This window comes from Rhinopithecus roxellana, chromosome 11, assembly GCF_007565055.1.
Source record: "Rhinopithecus roxellana isolate Shanxi Qingling chromosome 11, ASM756505v1, whole genome shotgun sequence".
Taxonomy (NCBI): domain Eukaryota; kingdom Metazoa; phylum Chordata; class Mammalia; order Primates; family Cercopithecidae; genus Rhinopithecus; species Rhinopithecus roxellana.
In genome coordinates, this window is record NC_044559.1 from 633,328 (window position 1) to 652,028 (window position 18,701).

General features: G+C 39.1%; 1 protein-coding gene across 3 annotated transcripts in view; it reads left to right on the forward strand.

Annotated features, from left to right (window-relative positions):
• Window positions 1–18,701, forward strand: part of ZNF248 (zinc finger protein 248) — an 80,238-nt gene that overhangs the window by 47,706 nt on the left and 13,831 nt on the right. Inside the window, exons 6-7 of one of the 3 annotated variants that reach the window (XR_004060052.1) lie at window positions 12,138–12,249; window positions 12,390–14,530. The exons of the other annotated variants lie outside the window; for them this stretch is intronic. The gene's annotated coding sequence lies outside the window, so the exon portion shown is untranslated. Of the gene's footprint in view, window positions 1–12,137; window positions 12,250–12,389; window positions 14,531–18,701 lie in introns of those variants that run through there. 3 annotated transcript variants of the gene reach the window in all.

Genomic DNA, 18,701 nt, shown 5'->3' on the forward strand with positions numbered 1-18,701 from the left:
AGAATGAAAAAAGATATCCCATGCAAGTTGTAAAAAGAGCAGGAGTGAGTACAGTTGCTCCTTGAACAATTGGTGGTGGGTTAGGGGCACTGACCCCCAACACAGAAATACACAAACACATGCACAAGCACATAACTTTGGCCTCCCCCAAAATGTAACTGCTAGTGGCCTACTATTGACCAGAAGACTTACCAATAACATAAATGGCTAATTAACATGTATTATATATGTGTGTTATATACTGTATTCTTACAATAAAGTAAGCTAAAGAAGATATTAAGAAAATTGTAAGGAAGATAAAAATATGTTTATTTATTAAGTGCAAGTGGATCATCATTAAGGTCCTCATCCTCATTATCTTCACATTGAATAGGCCTATGAGGAGGAGGGAGAGGAGGAGTCAGTGTTGCTGTCTCAGGGGTGGCAGAGGCAGAAGAAGTGGAGAAGATGGAAGGGAGGCAGGAGAGGCAAGCATACCTGCTATAACTTTCCAGAACTACATCATAATTTCTCTCTGACGTTTTTTTCTTTTCTAAAAAGGTATCTATACAGTAACATTCCTATTGTTTTCTTTAATTTCAGCACCTGTATTACAAAAGGGTCTATGTCATAAAAGAAATTAAAAGCAGTCTTGAATAATTGGAAACCTTCTGCCAGATTATCTAATAGCAATTTGTTTTATGACATTGTTACTTGTACGTCTTCTATATCTTATGCCTCATGGTCAGGCTTTGGAAGTGCTCATCTCTATCAAGTCATCTTCTGTTAATTCCTCTGGTGTGATGTCTATTAGATCTTGAATTTCTCCAAGATCCATATATTGAAATCTTTACTCTCCTGCTTCCACCATCTTTTTTTTTTTTTTTCTTTCTTTCTTTTTTTTTCGCCATATCCACGATCTCTTCTATGATTTCCTTGATTGGCTCTGTCATAAATTCTGTGAAGTCATGTACAACATCCGGATATAGTTTTCTCCAGAAGGAATTTATTGTTTTGGGGTCAATGGCTTCTATGGCTTTTTCTTTGACAGTCATGCCATCTTCAGTGCCAGTGGTGTCATGTTTCCAGTCTTTCATGATGTTCTCTCAAGGTTCTCTTCCATAGCATTAACCATCCTTTCCCTGGAGTACCATTGTAATGGGCCTTAAAGTTCCTTATGCCCTCCTCATCTAGAGGCTGAATTAGAGACACTGGGGGCACATAGACCACTTTGATGTCTTCGGTGTTGAACTGATGGGGTTCTGGGTGGCCAGGGGCATGCTCAATGTCAAAGGAGCTTCAGAAGGCAGTCCCTTACTAGAAAGGTATATCCTGACTTCAGGGACAAAGCATGGATGAAACCAATCCGGAAAAATGGTTCTCACTGTGCAGGCCTTTGTGTTGTGCAACCAAAAGACTAGAAGCTGATGTTTATCTTTTCTCTTCAAGGCTGGGTGTTAGCAGTTTTATAGAAAAGGGCAGACCTAATCATAAAGCCAGCTGCATTTGCACCAAAGTAGAGTTAGCCTTTCCCTTCCTGCCTTTAATCTTGGTGTTCATTTCTCTTCCTTAGTATAACAAATGTCCCTTGTGGCACTTTTTTTTTTTTTTCCCAAAGACACTTTTGTCTACATTAAAGACCTGTTCAAGGAGATATCTTTCCTCCTCAATGATTTTCTTTCTTCCTTTTCTTGAGACAGGGTTTTGCTCTGTCACCCAAGCTGGAGTGCAGTGGAGTGGTCATGGCTCACTGCAGACTTGACCTCCTGGGGTCAATTGATCCTCTCACCGCAGCCCCTCGAGTAGCTGGGACTAGAGGCATGTGCCACCATGCCTGGCTGATTTTTGTATTTTTTGTAGAGAGGGAGTTTTGCCATGTTGCCCAAGCTGGTCTCGAACTCCTGGGTTCAAGGAATCTGCTTGCCTTGACTTCCCAAAGTGCTGGGATTACAAATGTGAGCCACTGCGCCGAACCCTCAGTGATTTTCTTAATGGCATCTGGGAACTTGTCTGCTGCCTCTTGGTCAGCAGAAGCAGATTCTTCTGTTATTGTGACATTTTTATTTTTTATTGTTTACATTTTTGGAGACAAGGTCTCACTGTCACCCAGGCTGGAGTCCAGTGGCATGATCACAGCTTACTTGCAGCCTTGACCTCCCTAGCTCAAACAATCCTCCCACCTCAGCTTCCCAAGCAGCTAGGACTACAGGGTCATGCCACCACACCTGCCTTTTTTTTTTTTTTTTTTTTTTTTTTGTAGAGACAGGGTTTTGCCATGTTGCCCAGACTGGTCTTGAACTCTTGGGCTCAAACAATCTGTCCACTTCTGCCTCCCAAAGTGCTGGGATTACAGGCACGAGCCACTGCGCCCTGCCTAGAAATTTCTAACGCCAAACATCTTTCTAAAACTATCAAGCCATTCTTTGCTGGCTTTAAATTCTCCAGCTTTAAATCCTTCATGTTTTTGTTTGTTTGTTTGTTTGTTTTTGCTCCAAGTTGTCATATAACTTCACTATTTCTCAAATTGGATTAGAGTCTATAGGTATGCCTTATGGCAATCCTGAAGCCACATAAAAACTGCATTTTCAATATGAGATTACAAGGTATTTTGCTAAAAGTGCAAAGTTTTTGCACCTGTGGCACAGCTGCAGTGACAGCTTCATAAATTTTCTTTTTCTACAGTGGTTCTTACACTGAATTCAATTATCTTGAAATAGTGGGTAACCACAGCTGCAGACCTCAATCTACAGTACATATTAAGCAATCCATCTTTTTCTTGTAATATCATGACTTTTCTCTGCATCTTGGGAGCACTTCCAGCATCACTAGTGGGTCCAATAGTATTATTCAGTGTTTATGGAAATGCACTAAAAATGATGAAAAATATGTGAAAACTGTAAGAGATTACTTTTACTGTCATATGCAGTTTACTGGAGAAATGAACTGCTCACACAGAGATGATTAGCTTTACATTATATTTTAAGTGGATACTTCAGCTCACCACAATAGCAACAGGACTTGGCTGTGAAATTATTATAGTAGTATACTATATACTACAGGTAATTTTATGCAGTTATGATTTAATACTACCTCTTCATGTCTGTTAACATTTCTCTTGACTGCTAATGGTACCATGTACAGTCTTTATTTGTGCATGTTTTATTAAATTTTAACTTTTTATAGGAAATTTGTATATTTCTGGATAGTAAATGATAAAATAGACTAGTATCTTCATATATTTTATACATTTATTTCATGCCTCTTTTGCTTAATTTTTTCACTATTTCTAGGCCACATGGTTTATCTGCAAGTTTTTTTGAAATTGTCACAAATCTCCAAAAACTTTTCCAATATGTTGGAAAAACTCCATATATAATAGACCCATGCAGTTTAAACCCATGTTGTTCATGGGTCAACTGTATGTTAACCCATGACAAAGTAGGCCTTAAATCAAAAAGGTCACAAGAGATAAAGAAGGATATTGTATGTTAGTAAAAGTTCAATACAGCAAGAAGATACAGCAATAATGAACATTTATGCACTTAATAAGATAACATCAAAATAAATGAAGTGAAAATTGACAGAACTAAAGGGAAAAATAGACAGTTCTACTGTAATAGTTGGAAACATCATTTGTCATTCCAATAATGGATAGAACAGTGAGACAGAAGGTGGAAACACAGGACTTAAAAACACAATAAGCCAACTTGATTTAACAGACATCTAAATTAAATTATGTTTGCAGTTCAATCAAGGTTAAGGTTATTTTTAGGGCCTAACTGGCTTTGTCTGCTCTGGGATTATCCAGACCTGGTCTGCATTTAAAAATTTGCTTCAATATTCCCTTTTAGGATCAAGTAATACACAACACTATATCCAACAACTACTACAGACTACCTATTCTTCTCAAATGCACATTAGTTATTCTCCAGGGTAAACCATATGTTAGGTCACAAATTAAGTCTCAATAGATTTTAAAATATAGATATTATACAAAGTATATTCTATGACCACAACAGTATGAAGTTAGAAAATAATAAAAGGAAAACTGGAACATTTATAAATTTGTGGAAATAATTTAAATAATATACCTTTAAACAACCCATACGTAAAAGAAAAAAAATCACAAGGGAAATTGAAAAATACTCAGAGATGACTGAAAACAGAAACAAAACATACAGAAACTTACGTGATGCAGCAAAAGTTGTGCTAAAGGGGATATTTATAGCTATAGGTGCTTGCATTTAAAAAGAAGAAAAATCTCAAATCAGTTATCTAACATTACATCTTAAGGACCCAGATAAAGAGCTAACTAAAGGCTGGGAGCAGTGGCTCATGCCTGTAATCCCAGCACTTTGGGAGGCTGAGGCGGGTGAATCACCTGAAGTCAGGAGTTCAAGACCAGCCTGGCCAACATGGTGAGACTCCTGTCTCTACTAAAAATACAAAAATTAGCCAGGCATGGTGGCGGGTGCCTATAATCTCAGCTACTTAGGAGCCTGAGGTGGGAGAATCAGTTGAACCTGTGAGGTGGAGGCTGCAGTGAGCCATGATCATGCTACTGCATTTCAGTCTCGGTGACAGAACTAGACTCCATCTCAAAAACAAACAAACAAACAAACAAACAAACAAAAAAACCTAAGCTTAATGGTTTCAGAAGGAAGGAAATAAGGGCAGAGACAAAAAAAATTAAAGAATAGAAAAACAATAGAGAAAATCAATTAAACCAAGAATTGATTGTTTGAAAAGATCAACCAAATTGACAAACCCTTAGCTAACTAGACTAAGAAAATGACTTAAATTACTAAAATCAGAAATGAAGACAGGGATATAAATACTGATTCTACAGAAATAAAATATAAGAAAGTACTAAGAACAACTTACTACAACAAATTGGATAACATGGATGAAATGGCTCAATATCTAGGAACACAATATCATTGACATAAGTCAATACTGACTCGAAGAAATAGAAAATTATGTAAGTACATAATTAATAAGGAGACTGAATCAGTAATCAAAAAACTTGACAAAGAAATGCCCCAGACCTGATGCCTTCCTTGGTGAATTCTACCAAACATTTAAAGACCAACTAACATCACTCTTTTTTAGACTCTTCCAAAAAATTAAAATGAAGGGAACATTTCCAAATTTGTTCTATGAGGTTAGTGTTACTTTGATATCATAGCCATACAAAGATACTATATGAAAATAAAACTGCACAGTAATATCCCTTATGAACACTAACACTTATGAGCAGTAATATCCCTTATGAACAACAGTCTTCAACAAATACTACCAAACTGAACTCAGCACTATATTAAAAATATGTACCAGCTGGGCATGGTGGCTTCTGCTTGTAATCTCAGCATTTTGGGAGGCCAAGGCAAGTGGATCACTTGAGGCCGGGAGTTTGAGACCAGCCTGGCCAACATGGTGAAACTCCATCTCTAATAAAAATACAAAAAATTAGCCAGGTGTGGTGGGGTGTGCTTGTAATCCCAGCTTCTCAGGAGGCTGAGGCAGGGGAATTGCTTGAACCCAGGCAGTAGAGGTTGCAGTAAGCCGAGATCACATCATTGGACTCCACTCCAGCCTGGGCGACAGAGCGAGATTCTGTCTCAGAAAAAAACAAAGAAAAAAAAAAGAAAAAAAGATTATATACCATGACCAAGCAGGATTTTTTCTGTTTATTTCTGTAATACAAGGATGGCTCAACATATGAAAGCCAACTAATGTAATATATCACATTAATAGAATGGAGGGAAAAACATAATGTCAACTGATGAAGAGAGAAACCATTGACATATTTCAACACTTTCATGATAAGCAATGCACATGTGATAAATCAACACACAGAAATAGAAGGAAACTACGTTAATGTAATAAAAACCATGTATTAAAAATACACAGCTAATGTCATACTCAGGGGTAAAAGACTGAAAGTTTATCTTCAGCATAATATGGAAGTTCTAGCCAGAGCAAATAGGCAATAAAAAACAAATAAAAGGCATACAGATTGGAAAGAAGTAAATTTTTTGTGTGTTCTTATATGATTTTATATGTAGAAAGCCCAAAAGAGTCCATCCACTAAAAATGGTTAGAATAAATAGACTCAGCAAAGGAGCAGAATACAAAATCAACACACAAAAGTCATTTGTGTTTGTATATACTAACAATAGAAAATCCTAAAAGGAAATTCAGGAAACAATTTTAGGTACTATAGCATCAAAAAAGATAAATCAAGGTGGCAAAAGACTTGTACACCGAAAACTACAAAATGTTGCTGAAATGTATTAAAGAATAAATGGAGATGTGTAAATCCATTCATGTACATTGATAGGAAGACTTGATATTGTTAAGATATTATATAGTACTACCCAAAGCAATCTACAGGTTCAATGCGATCTCTATGAAAATACCAAAGGTGTTTTTGCAGTAGTAGAAAAATATATCCAAAAACCTATATGGAATCCAAAGGGACCCCCGATAGTCAAAATAATTTTAATAAAGAACAACATTGGAGGTCTCGCACCTCCTGCTCTCACACCTCCTGATTTTAAGAGTTGTTAGAAAGCTATAAATCATAATTGTGTAATAGTGTGGTGCTGCTATAAAGACAGATGTATAGAACAATGAAAAAGAATAGAAAGCCAAGAGGCCCTCAAAAGTATGAGTAAATGGTTTTAGACAAGGGTACCAAGACCATTCAATGGCAAGGACAGTCTTAAAAAAATGATGCTGGTGAGTGTGGTGGCACATACCTGTAATTCCAGCTACTCAGGAGGCTGAGACAGGAGAATCACTTGAACCTTGGAGGCGGAGTTTGCAGTGAGCAGAGACTGGGCCACTGCATTCCAGCCTGGGTGACAGAGTGAGACTGTATCTCAAAAAAAAGAAAAAAAAAAAGCTGGGAAAACTGGGTATTGACATGCAAAAGAATGAAGTTGGATTCTTACCTAACACCATATTCTCAAAGTAACTCAACATGGATTAAAGGCCTACATGTAAGAGTTAAGATTGTAAAGCTCCCAGAAGAAAACACAGGGGGAAAGCTTGATGACACTGGATTTGGCAATGATTTATTGGATATGACACCAAAAGCACAAGCCACAAAATAAAATATAGACAAATTTTACCTTATCAAAATTTATAACACCTTTACGTTTTTTTAAAGGACACTATCGACAATGAAAAGGCAACACACAATGGGAAAAATTTTTCAAAACATATTTGATAAGAGATTAATATTCAGAATATATAGATAACTCCTAAAACTCAGCAACAACAAAATGAACAAATTGATTAAAAAACGGGCCAAGGACTTGGGTAGACATTAAAAAAAAAAGATATTCAGATGGCCCGTAAGCATATGAAAAGACACTCAACATCACTAGTTATTAAGGAAATGCAAATTAAAACCAAAATGAAATACCACCTCATCCTCAATGGAATGACTGCTATCAAAAGATGGAAGGGAGGGAGAAAGGAGATAGGAATTAAAAATATCAGGTGTAGTTGAGGATGTGGAGAAGTTGGAACTCTTGTGCATTGTTGATAGGAATGTAAAATGGTACAGCTGCTATGGAAAATGGTGCAGCTATTGTGGCAGTTGCTCAAAAAATTAGAAATAGAATTACTATATGATCCAGCAATTCCACTTCTAAGTATATACCCAAAATAATTGAAGGCAGAATCTGAAAGATATTTTCACACCCATGTTTATGGCAGCATTATTCACAAAAGCCAAAAAGTGAAAGCAACCCATGTGTCCATTGATGGATGAATGGATAAACAAATTGTAGTATGTTCATGCAATGCAATATTGTTCAGATTGAAAGTGTTAAACATAGTTTTACCATCTTGCTCAACAATTCTACTCCTAGAAATATACCCAAGAGAAATGAAAACAGATACTCAAATGCTTGTACACAAATGTTCATATGTACATGTTTGTACTGCGTGTATTCATATTTGTCCTGCAAATGCAAAAATCTGAATACTGTACCATATGTATGTATACACACATATGCATGTGTGTGTGTATCTCTCTATATAATATGCTATTGGTGAATATTCTTAACATTGTGTAGGTAACCACCCAACACTTTTTTTACAATGATACAAAAATATAAAAAGGAGTATTATTAAGTGAGAATATTTGTATACAATTTCCCTATTCCAGAGAATGGCTCCATCATGCATATTGACCCAATGATCCCTTATATACTCCTCTTACAAGAAAAACTGAGACATGATGAAAAATTTTAGAGAGTTTATTTGAGCAAACAGCAATTTGTAAATCAAGAAACACCAAACCAAAAGAAGCATAAGGGATAGGTTTTTACAGAGTGAATGTGGAAATAAAGAAAATATTTGATGGGTTACAGTTGTACAGTTGCCTTATTTGGTCTATTCCATTAGAAAGTTCCTAGTTATGTAAGTTAGTTGGCTGCTTCTGATTGGTTGAGCATGTATCATATATCTGATAACCTGCTTTAAAGTCTGCTCTATCTGAAACTAATTGGCTATCCCCAGTTTCTTTTCATTAGTACTAGCATTCAGATATTCAATTGTACCAGCATCATTTATTGTACAGATCTTATTTTCCCATTGAATTACATTGGCAACTCAATAGTGTACAGTTGCGTAGGTTCAGCCCGTGTGGAGAAATGGTAAATGACCTAGTGAAGAAAAAGCTAGAAATCCTCAGGGTGCCCAGGCAGGGCTCCTCCTCTCTAGAATTGAATTTTTGTTATCCTCATTACTTCTACCACTCTCCGACGTCTTTGAAAATACAAAAAATACAACTGTTATTATTTGGCTAGTGTTTTTTCCAGGTGTTGAAGTGGGAGCATTGGCCTAATACAACTTAGTAACTGTATCTTTTTTTAGGAGTGGAACACAGAATGACATAATATGATTCCTTCTTGTGGACAGCAAGCCACCCAGATGCCGAGGCAAGAGATTGAGGGCATGAGCTGTTCCAGTATAATAAAATATATAAAGTAAGAATAGTTATACTAGATATAGATAATAGATATGATTATGTATGAATATCATTAATCATTAGTTTGTAGCAGTTACTCTTTATTCCAATATTATAATAATCCTTGCTCTACAATTATAACTTAGGAAAAACCAGGCCATACAGAGATAGGAGCTGAGGGGACATAGTGAGAAGTGACCAGAAAACAAGAATGTGAGCCTTCTGTTACGCCCGGGCAGGACCACCAGAGGGCTCCTTGGTCTAGCGGTAATGCCAGCGTCTGGGAAGACGCCCGTTGCCAAGCGGACCATGTTCTAGCGGTAGCGTCAGTCTCAAGGAAAAACACCCGCTACTTAGCAGACCAGGAAAGGGAGTCTCCCTTTCCCCAGAGGAGTTCACAGAAGACTCTACTCCTCCACCTCTTCTGGAGGGCCTGACATCAGTCAGGCCCACCCGCAGTTATCCGGAGGCCTAACCGTCTCCCTGTGATGCTGTGTTTCAGTGGTCACGTTCCTAGTCCGCCTTCATGTTCCATCCTGTACACCTGGCTCTGCCTTTTAGATAACAGTAGCAAATCAGTGAAAGTACTAAAAGTCTCTGATATGCAGAAATAATAGCGTAAGTTCTCTCTCTCTCCTCTCTTTCTCTCTGCCTCGGCTGCCAGGCAGGGAAGGGCCCCCTGTCCAGTGGACACGTGACCCACATGACTTTACTTATCACTGGAGTTGGCTCTCACTCCTTACCCTGCCCCTTTGTCTTGTATCCAATAAATATCAGCGAGCCTGACATTAGGGGCCACTACTGGTCTCCGTGTTTTGGTGGTAGTGGTCCCCTGGGCCCAGCTGTCTTTTCTTCTATCTCTTTGTCTTGTGTCTTTATTTCTACAATCTCTTCTCTCCACACACGGGGAGAAAAACCCAGCGACCCTGTGGGGCTGGACCCTACACTTCCAAATTAAAATAAAATTGTAATGAATCAGAATTTATAAGCTGATATACAAAATAAAGTATAAATAATGTTTATTATCATTATACAATTATTTAGCTATTAAAGAAGAATGAACGCCATTACTTTATGCTTATGAATGACCCATACTCTCATTTTATTAACTTGGAAACTTTATTTGATAACCCATCCTTGATATTAAGATTCACATTATTAATATCAGGCTGATGCAGTGGCTTATTCCTGTAATCCCAGCACTTTGGGCAACCCAGGCAGGGTGAGTGGATCACTCTAGCCCAGGAGTTCAAGACCAGCCTAGCCAACATGGCAAGACCTTGCCTCAAATAATTAAAAAATAATTAGCCGGGTGTGGTGGCAGGTGCCTGTAGTCCTAACTACTCGGGAGGCTGAGGTGGGAGGATCACTTGAGTCGGGGAGGCAGAGGTTGCAGTGAGCCGAGATCGCAACACTGCACTCCAGTCTGGGTGACAGAGTGAGACCTTATCTCAAATAAATAAAAAATAAATAAATAAATAAATAAGATTCACTATTACAATTCAAATAATCATTTCAATAATATATAATTATGTTTTCTACTCAGTAATTAAGTAGTAATGCTAGTTACAAGGCTGAAAAAGTATTCCTGAAAATTCTAAATTTATGAACTGAAGTTTGATGTTATAACAAGATAGATATTCAAACCACCACCCTCAGGTACAGTTAATGTAGTAGATTGCACTCTGAAATATCCAAATTAATGCCCAAATTAAAAAACAATATTAAAGAATAAATATGCTACCATGGTTGTAGGTATATGTTAAGGATGTGTCATTTCTAAGGTATATTCTTATGGGGAAAACTAGTCTTAAAACATATGGGTATTCTATGGACCTACCTGGTGTATGTAGAATTCATTTGGATTTTTTTCTGAGGAAAATCTTCAAACATAAAGTAGAAAGAGTATGCCTATTATTTCACGGAACGCATTTTCTTTTCTTTTTTCTTTTTTTATGAAACAGAGTGTCCCTCTGTCGCCCAGGCTTGAATGCAGTGGTGCCATCCTGGCTCACTGCAACCTCCACCTCCTGGGTTCAAACAATTCTCCCACCTCAGTGCCCGTCCCCTCCTGCCCCACCTCCAGTAGCTGGGATTACAGGAGGGCACCATCATGATCGGCTGTTTTTGTATTTTTTGTAGAGAGGAGGTCTTGTTATGTTGCCCGCATTTGTCTGGAACTCCTGAGCTCAAGTGATCTGCCCGCCTTGGCCTCCCAAAGTGTTGAAATTAGAGGCATGAGCCACTGCGCCCAGTCGTGGCATATTTTCATTGCCTAGATTAAACACTATATTTTGCTATATGTGTTGTTACTTTTTGCACAAAACATTTGAAATTCTTAAGTATTGCATCACTAAAAGTTAAGCACATTTTTACAGCACCACAATGCATATTAGTATCGCAGCCAGTAAATATAACAATAATTTCTTAATATTATAAATAGTTCAATTTTAATAAAAATTACCCTATTTGTTCCTAAAATGTCTTTTACAGTTGATTTGCTTAAACCATATCCAATACAAAACTATGCATTTGACTTGTTATGTCAGTAGTCACATTCGCATCCATAACTTGGCGGTGTTTAGAAGGGCACCGTGTAACAGAAACCTTTAAAATAAATCGGAAACGCTGACATTTCCCAGGGAGCAGGAGCGAGTGGGAAATGTACTTTTTTTCTGGTATTGGCGCGGGGTGGGGGGCTCCTTTTCCGGGCACGCACTCCTGCCACTTGTTGGTAAATTGACTCCCCTCAGGGGCTGGGCCACACCACTGGGGAGCAGGGAGGGGCGGGTGAGCCCCAGAGGGTTGGGAGAGGGTCCAGGGGCATTGGCGTCTCTGTCGCGGGAGGCGTGCGTGGGCTTCAAGTAATGCAAACGGGTAGGAGGCTGAGGCGGGAGGATCGCTCCAGCCTGGGTGAACAGAGACAGAGAGAGAGAGACCCTGTCTCAAAAAAAAAAAAAAAAGAAAAAGAAAAAAAAGAAAAGAAAAGAAAAAGGAAAAGGAAACAAGTTTAGAGAGGTGAACTGACTTACCCAAGATCATATAACCAGCAGCTGCAGGAACCTATAACCAGCAGCTGCAGGAACCTAGTTTTTGAACTCTGTTCCCCATGTCTCCTTGTTCTTTTTAATTATCCACCGTGTTTAAAACCCAGCATCGTTATTCACAGCATTGAGCACTGATGTGCCTTCACAGGAAACTTGGCCCTGTGTGTTTCCAGGATTCTTTATGTTTCTTCTGAGCTCCAGGGTCAGGCAGTATGATTGAAGTTTCTAAGCCAGGTAAGCCTTGTCCAGCATTTGTCCTTGGGGGACTCTGTTTGAATTCGTGGATGGCCCAGGCCTTGATTCTCAGGGAAAGTATGTTATCTGAAGGTCAGGTTGAAGATTCCAACTGAATTTACTTTGTCCCCTTGTCCCAGCATCCTTGGAACAAAGTAGCCTTTGAGGTAATAAGGAGTAGTTCCTAAGAACCCACGTGGAAGGTCACACTTCTGAGACCTTTCAGCAGAGCCTGAGAGCAGAGTGGAAAAGGCCAGGAAAGAACATGTCCGGAACTGCCTGTTCACTGAAGACATTCTTGGTGCTCCTGTACAGTTAAGTAACACTTGATGATGTCAGCACATGTGGAAACCATGGCAGACTGTCCAGTGGATGGGCTTTCAGGAGGAGATTAGCTGCCAGCGTGAGCAAGGTGCAGGCAGCACAGGAAAGGACATGTCACTGCCCACTGTGAGGACTGTGAGAACACAGTTTGGGGAAGGCATTGCCTAGATGGGGAACTCGTCCCTGTGCTCCTCCATCAGCCTGCTCCCTTCCTGTCTACTCATTGTCTTTGAAGCCTGTAGAGATGCATCATTGTTCCTATTCTGATGTTACAAAAATCAAGTGACAGTGTTGTATAAAGGTGAAGAAATGGGCCTAGAAGATATAACTTATTTAATCATGTCATTTGTTAGTGGCATACTCAGAAAATAACTCATTAGGGCTGGGCTCAGTGGCTCATGCCTGTGGGAGGCCGACATGGGAGGACTGCTTGAGCCCAGGAATTCAAGACCAGTCTGGGCAACATAGTGAGACCCGGTCTCTAGAAAAAAAATTATCTGTCTGTGGTGGTGCATACCTGTAGTCCTCCTAATTAAGAGGCTGTGACTGGAGGATCACTTGAGCTTCAGCCCAGGAGTTCAAGGCTGCAGTGAGCTGTGAATTGTGCCACTGTGGTCCAGCCCAGGCAACAGAGCCAGACTCTGTCTCAAAACAAAAAACAAAAAAGTCTAAGTGCCATCCAGTCTTAAACAATTAAGCCACATCAAGTTTTTAAAATTAAAAGATCCTTTTGAGAAACTGCAACTGAGTTAAAATAAACAATTAAAGCACCCCCATTTTTTTCTGGAAATGTTGAGGAGGATTTTCTAACTGAAGGGGCAAGTACTATCATTAAGAAGGCTGAGAAACAATAAAGCCAGGGCATTTTTTCCAGTGTTTTAATGACGGCTCAGTCTTTCTTTTCTGTATTGTAATTTGCTTAACTGACTGTCTGTTTTAAATTTTTCTTTTAGCCAATGGGAGGAGAACATGCAATTTTTATGAATCAGTAGGAAATATTTACACTGATCTAATGAAGAATTGCATGTCTAAACTTTTGGTGACCTGTCAGAGTCAGCATAGACATGTGGGTGTTCCTCCACAGGGTCTCTCCTGTTCTTAGGGTTAAAGGGACATTGCCCCCAGGGGCCTTGCATGCAAGTTTTGTAGGCAGGTGAGTCTGTGTGCTGCATGGCAGCCAGGCTGCACAGGATCTCATTCTCTTTCCTTCTTCCCCAGCTTTACCTTTATAATTCTCTTCCATTCTCCATGAGTAACAAGAAATGAACGGACCTCAGGGGAGTTGTTTATTCTCACTTTGTTTTACAATGGACTTTGTGAGATTTATAAGGGGACAGAAATTAAAACAGAAAAAATAGAGATAGATAAAACTCAACATCAGGGAAACTATAAAGTAGCAGGTCAGTAACTGAGCAAAGTCAGTTTTCGATATATGCAGGTCCTGTAATGTCCCTGATTATCCAAGTTGAGCTGCAGATTTGCCTCTGATCTTTCTGACAGCAAAAGAGAATTCAAAGAAAAGTCTTTCAGAAGATTAAAACATTGGGGTTCAAGTGGACAGTTTTTCAGTGGTCTTGCTTCATCCAGAGATAAGATTCAGAGTATCCAGAAGAAGGCTGAATGGTCTGCATGCCCTTAACATAGCTCTGCTTGAACAATTCCCTCCCTTCATCTGTGGTACTACACATGAGACTGCCACTCACTCTGCTTCCTTGCTGACACTTGGTGTTGTCGGACTTTAGACTTCTTGCCAATCTAACTTCTGTGAAAACCCTGTCATTTTAATATGCATTTTTCAGATTACTAAGGGGCTTATATATCCTATATTGAAAAAAAAATATGTTTTTTTGTGAACAGATTACTATTTTTGAATAATTTTTCTATATTATTTTTAAGGCTCTTCTATATATTTTGGAGAATAATTCTTTGTGTATTATATTTGTTACCAATTCTCCAAGTTTTTCTCTTGTATTTTACTTATGCAGTGCCTTTGGCTTTATGAGAATGTTTTTATCTAGGCTGATCTGTTGATTTTTTTGTATTTGAGTTTTTAAAATCTTATTTTAAAGTTCTTATTTAATTCAATATAATGATTTTTTTTTTTTTTTTTTTTTTTTTGAGACAGAGTCTTGCTCTGTCACCCAGGCTGGAGTGCAGTGACACAATCTCAACTCACTGCAACCTCCACCTCCTGGGTTCAAGGGATTCTCGTACCTCAGCCTCCTGAGTAGCTGGGTCTACAGGTGTGTGCCACCACGTCCAGCTAATTTTTTGTATTTTTAGTAGAGATGGAGTTTCACCATGTTAGCCAGATGGTCTTGATCTCCTGACCTCATTATCTGCCTGCCTCAGCCTCCCAAGGTGCTGGGATTACAGGTGTGAGCCACCATGCCCAGCCAATATAATGATATATTTTTTAAAAACGTTGTTTAGGCCGGGCGCAGTGGCTCACGTCTGTAATCCCAGCACTTTGGGAGGCTGAGGCAGGCAGATCACCTGAGGTTGGGAGTTCGAGATCAGCCTGGGCAATATGGCGAAACCCCGTCTCTACTAAAAATACAAAAATTACTTGGGTGTAGTGGCGGATGCCTGTAATCCCAGCTACTTGGGAGGCTGAGGCAGGAGAATCACTTGAACCTGGAAGGCGGAGGTTGCAGTGAGCCAAGATCATGCCACTGTACTCCAGCCTGGGTGACAGAGCGAGGCTCCATCTCAAAGAAAAAAAAAAAAAGAAAAAAGAAAAAACGTTGTTTAATGTTTATACACTGCTGGTGGGAATGTAAATTAGTTCAGCCACTGTGGAAAGCAGTTTAGTGATTTCTCAAAGAATTTAAAACAGAACTACCATTCTATCTAGCAACCTCATTAGTGAGTATATACCCAAAGGAATATAAGTCATTCTGCCGTAAAGACACATGCACACATATGTTCATTGCAGCACTATTCACAATAGCAAAGACATGGAATCAACCTACATACCAATCAATAGTAGACTGGATAAAGAATATATTGTACATATAAACCATGGAATACTATGTAGCCATAAAAAAGAATGAGATCATGTTTTCTGCAGCAACAAAAGATGGAGCTGGAGGCCATTATCCTGAGTGAACTAACACAGGAACAGAAAACCAAATACTATATATTCTCACTTGTAAGTGGGAGCTAGATATTGAGTACACATGAACACAAAGAAAGGAACAAGAGACACTGGGGACTATTTGAGGGTAGAGGATAGGAGGAGGGTGAATGTCGAAAAACTACCTGTGGAGTACTATGCTTATTACCTGGGTGACAAAATAATCTGTAAACCAAAATTCATGACATTCAACTTACCTATATAACAAACCTGTACATGTACCCGTGAACCTAAAATAAAAGTTTTTTAAATTTTTAAATTAACATACTATTTCTAGTGTTTTCTTTTTTCTTTCTTTTCTTTTTTTATTTTTATTTTCAACAGAGACAGGGTCTCATTATGTTGCTCAGGTGTGTCTTGAACTCTTGGGCTCAAGCAATCCTCCTACCTCAGCCTCCCAAAGTGCTGGGAAAACAAGCATGAGCCACCACACCTGGCCTACTTCTAGTATTTTTTAATACTAGAAAAATATTTAAGTCTTGACTCAATCGGGAACTCATTATTGTAGATAATATGAAGACAAATCTAATTTTACTTTTTTCCACATAATACCAGTTGCAGCGAACCCTAGTTATTAGCGTTCTTCTCCAGTGAATTATAATGCCACAGTTATCATTACTTGTATTACTATGTCTGTGTAATTTTTCTTCCATTCGTCCTTAATTAATTCTCCATTAGGTTCGTCTTGTCCTGTCTCACCCTTCTTACTGGTCTTACTGAGTGACAGCTGGCATCCTTACCTTGCACCTGATTTTCAGAGATAACTCAAGAAGTGTTAGCAAACACTAGAATACTTTTTTATTTTTGACGAAGTCTTGCTCTGTCGCCAGGTTGGAGTGCAGTGGCGCGATCTCAACCTACTGTAACCTCTGCCTCCCATGTTCAAGCAATTCTGCTTCAGCCTCCCGAGTAGCTAGGACTACAGGCGTGCGCAATCACGCTCAGCTAAATTTCATATTTTTAGTACAGATGGAGTTTCACCATGTTGGCCAGGATGGTCTCGATCTCTTGACCTCGTGATCTGCCTGCCTCAGCCTCCCAAGGTGCTGGGATTGCAGGCATGAGCCACTGTGCCCGGCCAACACTGGAATACTTTCTGTAGGCTTGGAGTCTATATTCACTATCCTGTTATGTAAGTTTCTTCCTACACCTTACTTGCCAGGAGAAATTTTTTTTAAGTTTTGATGTCCATTATACCTTTTGTGTTTTCTGTACCCTTAAAGATAGATTTTGATTACTAATTTGATTTCTCAGTTGGTTTATAGTTTTTCTGGTTTTCTAATAACTCTGGTACAATTTTGGATACACACTTATTGTATGTTTTCACACACTTATTTTAAAATTGTACATTTTTAAGGTTTTTTATTTATATTAATCTTTAAAAGGCATGATTCTTAAAATCTTTAATCTGTAGTTAATGTTAATTTTTCATTCCAGTTTTTATCACTTATTATATTGCACTTTAATATGGAAGCTGTTGATTAGAAAATGAAAAACTGTCTTCTGGCTGGTCAAACATCTGAAGACCTAGGTTGGCTGCTGGGTTTTTTCAACATGTTCCCAACCTTTTGTTTTTAAAGGAATTAGAATGTTTATTACATTTATAAGGTTAATTTTCATTCAAATGGCTTTCTTCTTTTTGTCTTTTGTTACTGCTTTTAATTATTTGGAGAACGTTATATGCTTTTCATAATGGTGACATCCCATTGAAATCCATCTGTCTCCCACCTCCCTATTGTGGGGTGGCTATTTCAAGTTCATCAGATAAGCCAGAAGCTAATCTCCACCTCTTCAATTGGTATATGAAAAACAGAAAAAGCCCCATACAAAAGAGTATACTTGAAAACAAATATACCTGAAACTAATAGTGTGCTAAAACTGCCAAAGTTTTACTCACATTTTTGTATCAGTGTATTCACATCTAGCATAATAAATGGCCACTAACATACTGTAGAAATAAATAACAAAGGCTGGGCATGGTGGCTCATGCCTGTAATCCCAGCAATTTGGGAGGCTGAGGCAGGCAGATCACGAGGTCAGGAGATCGAGACCATCCTGGCTAACACGGTGAAACCCTGTCTCTACTAAAAATACAAAAAATTAGCCGGGCGTGGTAATGGGTGCCTGTAGTCCCAGCTACTCGGGAGGCTGAGGCAGGAGAATGATGTGAATCCGGGAGGCAGACCTTGTAGTGAGTGGAGATCGTGCCACTGCACTCCAGCCTGGGAGACAGAGTGAGACTCCATCTCAAAAAAAAAAAAAAAAAAAAAAGGAAATAACAAAATATAAGAAAAACAAAAACATAGACCATTTTTCAGCCTCAACGTGGGAACCTGACTGTCAGAGCTAAAGTATGCTTCCAGTACACATTTTTGTTTTTAGATAGTGAGGTCTCACTCTTTTGTCCAGGATGGAGTGCAGTTGTTCAGTCATGGCTCATTGCAGCCTTGACCTTCTGGGCTCAAGCAATGTTCCAATCTAAGCCTCCCATGTAGCTGGGACTACAGGAGTGCACACTCACACTTGGCTAACTTTTTTTTTTTTTTTTAATTTTATTTATTTATTTAGAGACGGAACCTCGCTCTGTCGCTAGGCTGGAGTGCAGTGATGCCATCTTGGCTCACTGCAACCACCGCCTCCCAGGTTCAAGCAATTCTGCCTCAGCCTCCGAGTAGCTGGGACTACAGGCATGTGCCACTATGCCCAGCTAATTTTGGTATTTTTAGTAGAGATGGGGTTTCACCATGTTGATCTCTTGACCTCGTAATCCGCCTACCTCTGCCTTCCAAAGTGCTGGGATTACAGGTGTGAGCCACTGTGCCCGGCCTAACTTTTTATTTTGTAGAGACAGGGTCTCCCTATGTTGCCCAGACTGGTCTTGAACTCCCAGGCTGAAGTGATTTTCCAGCTTCAGCCTCCCAAAATGCTGGATTACAGGCATGCGCCACCATTCCCAGCCCTAGTATACATTTTTTAAGAGCTCTCCGAA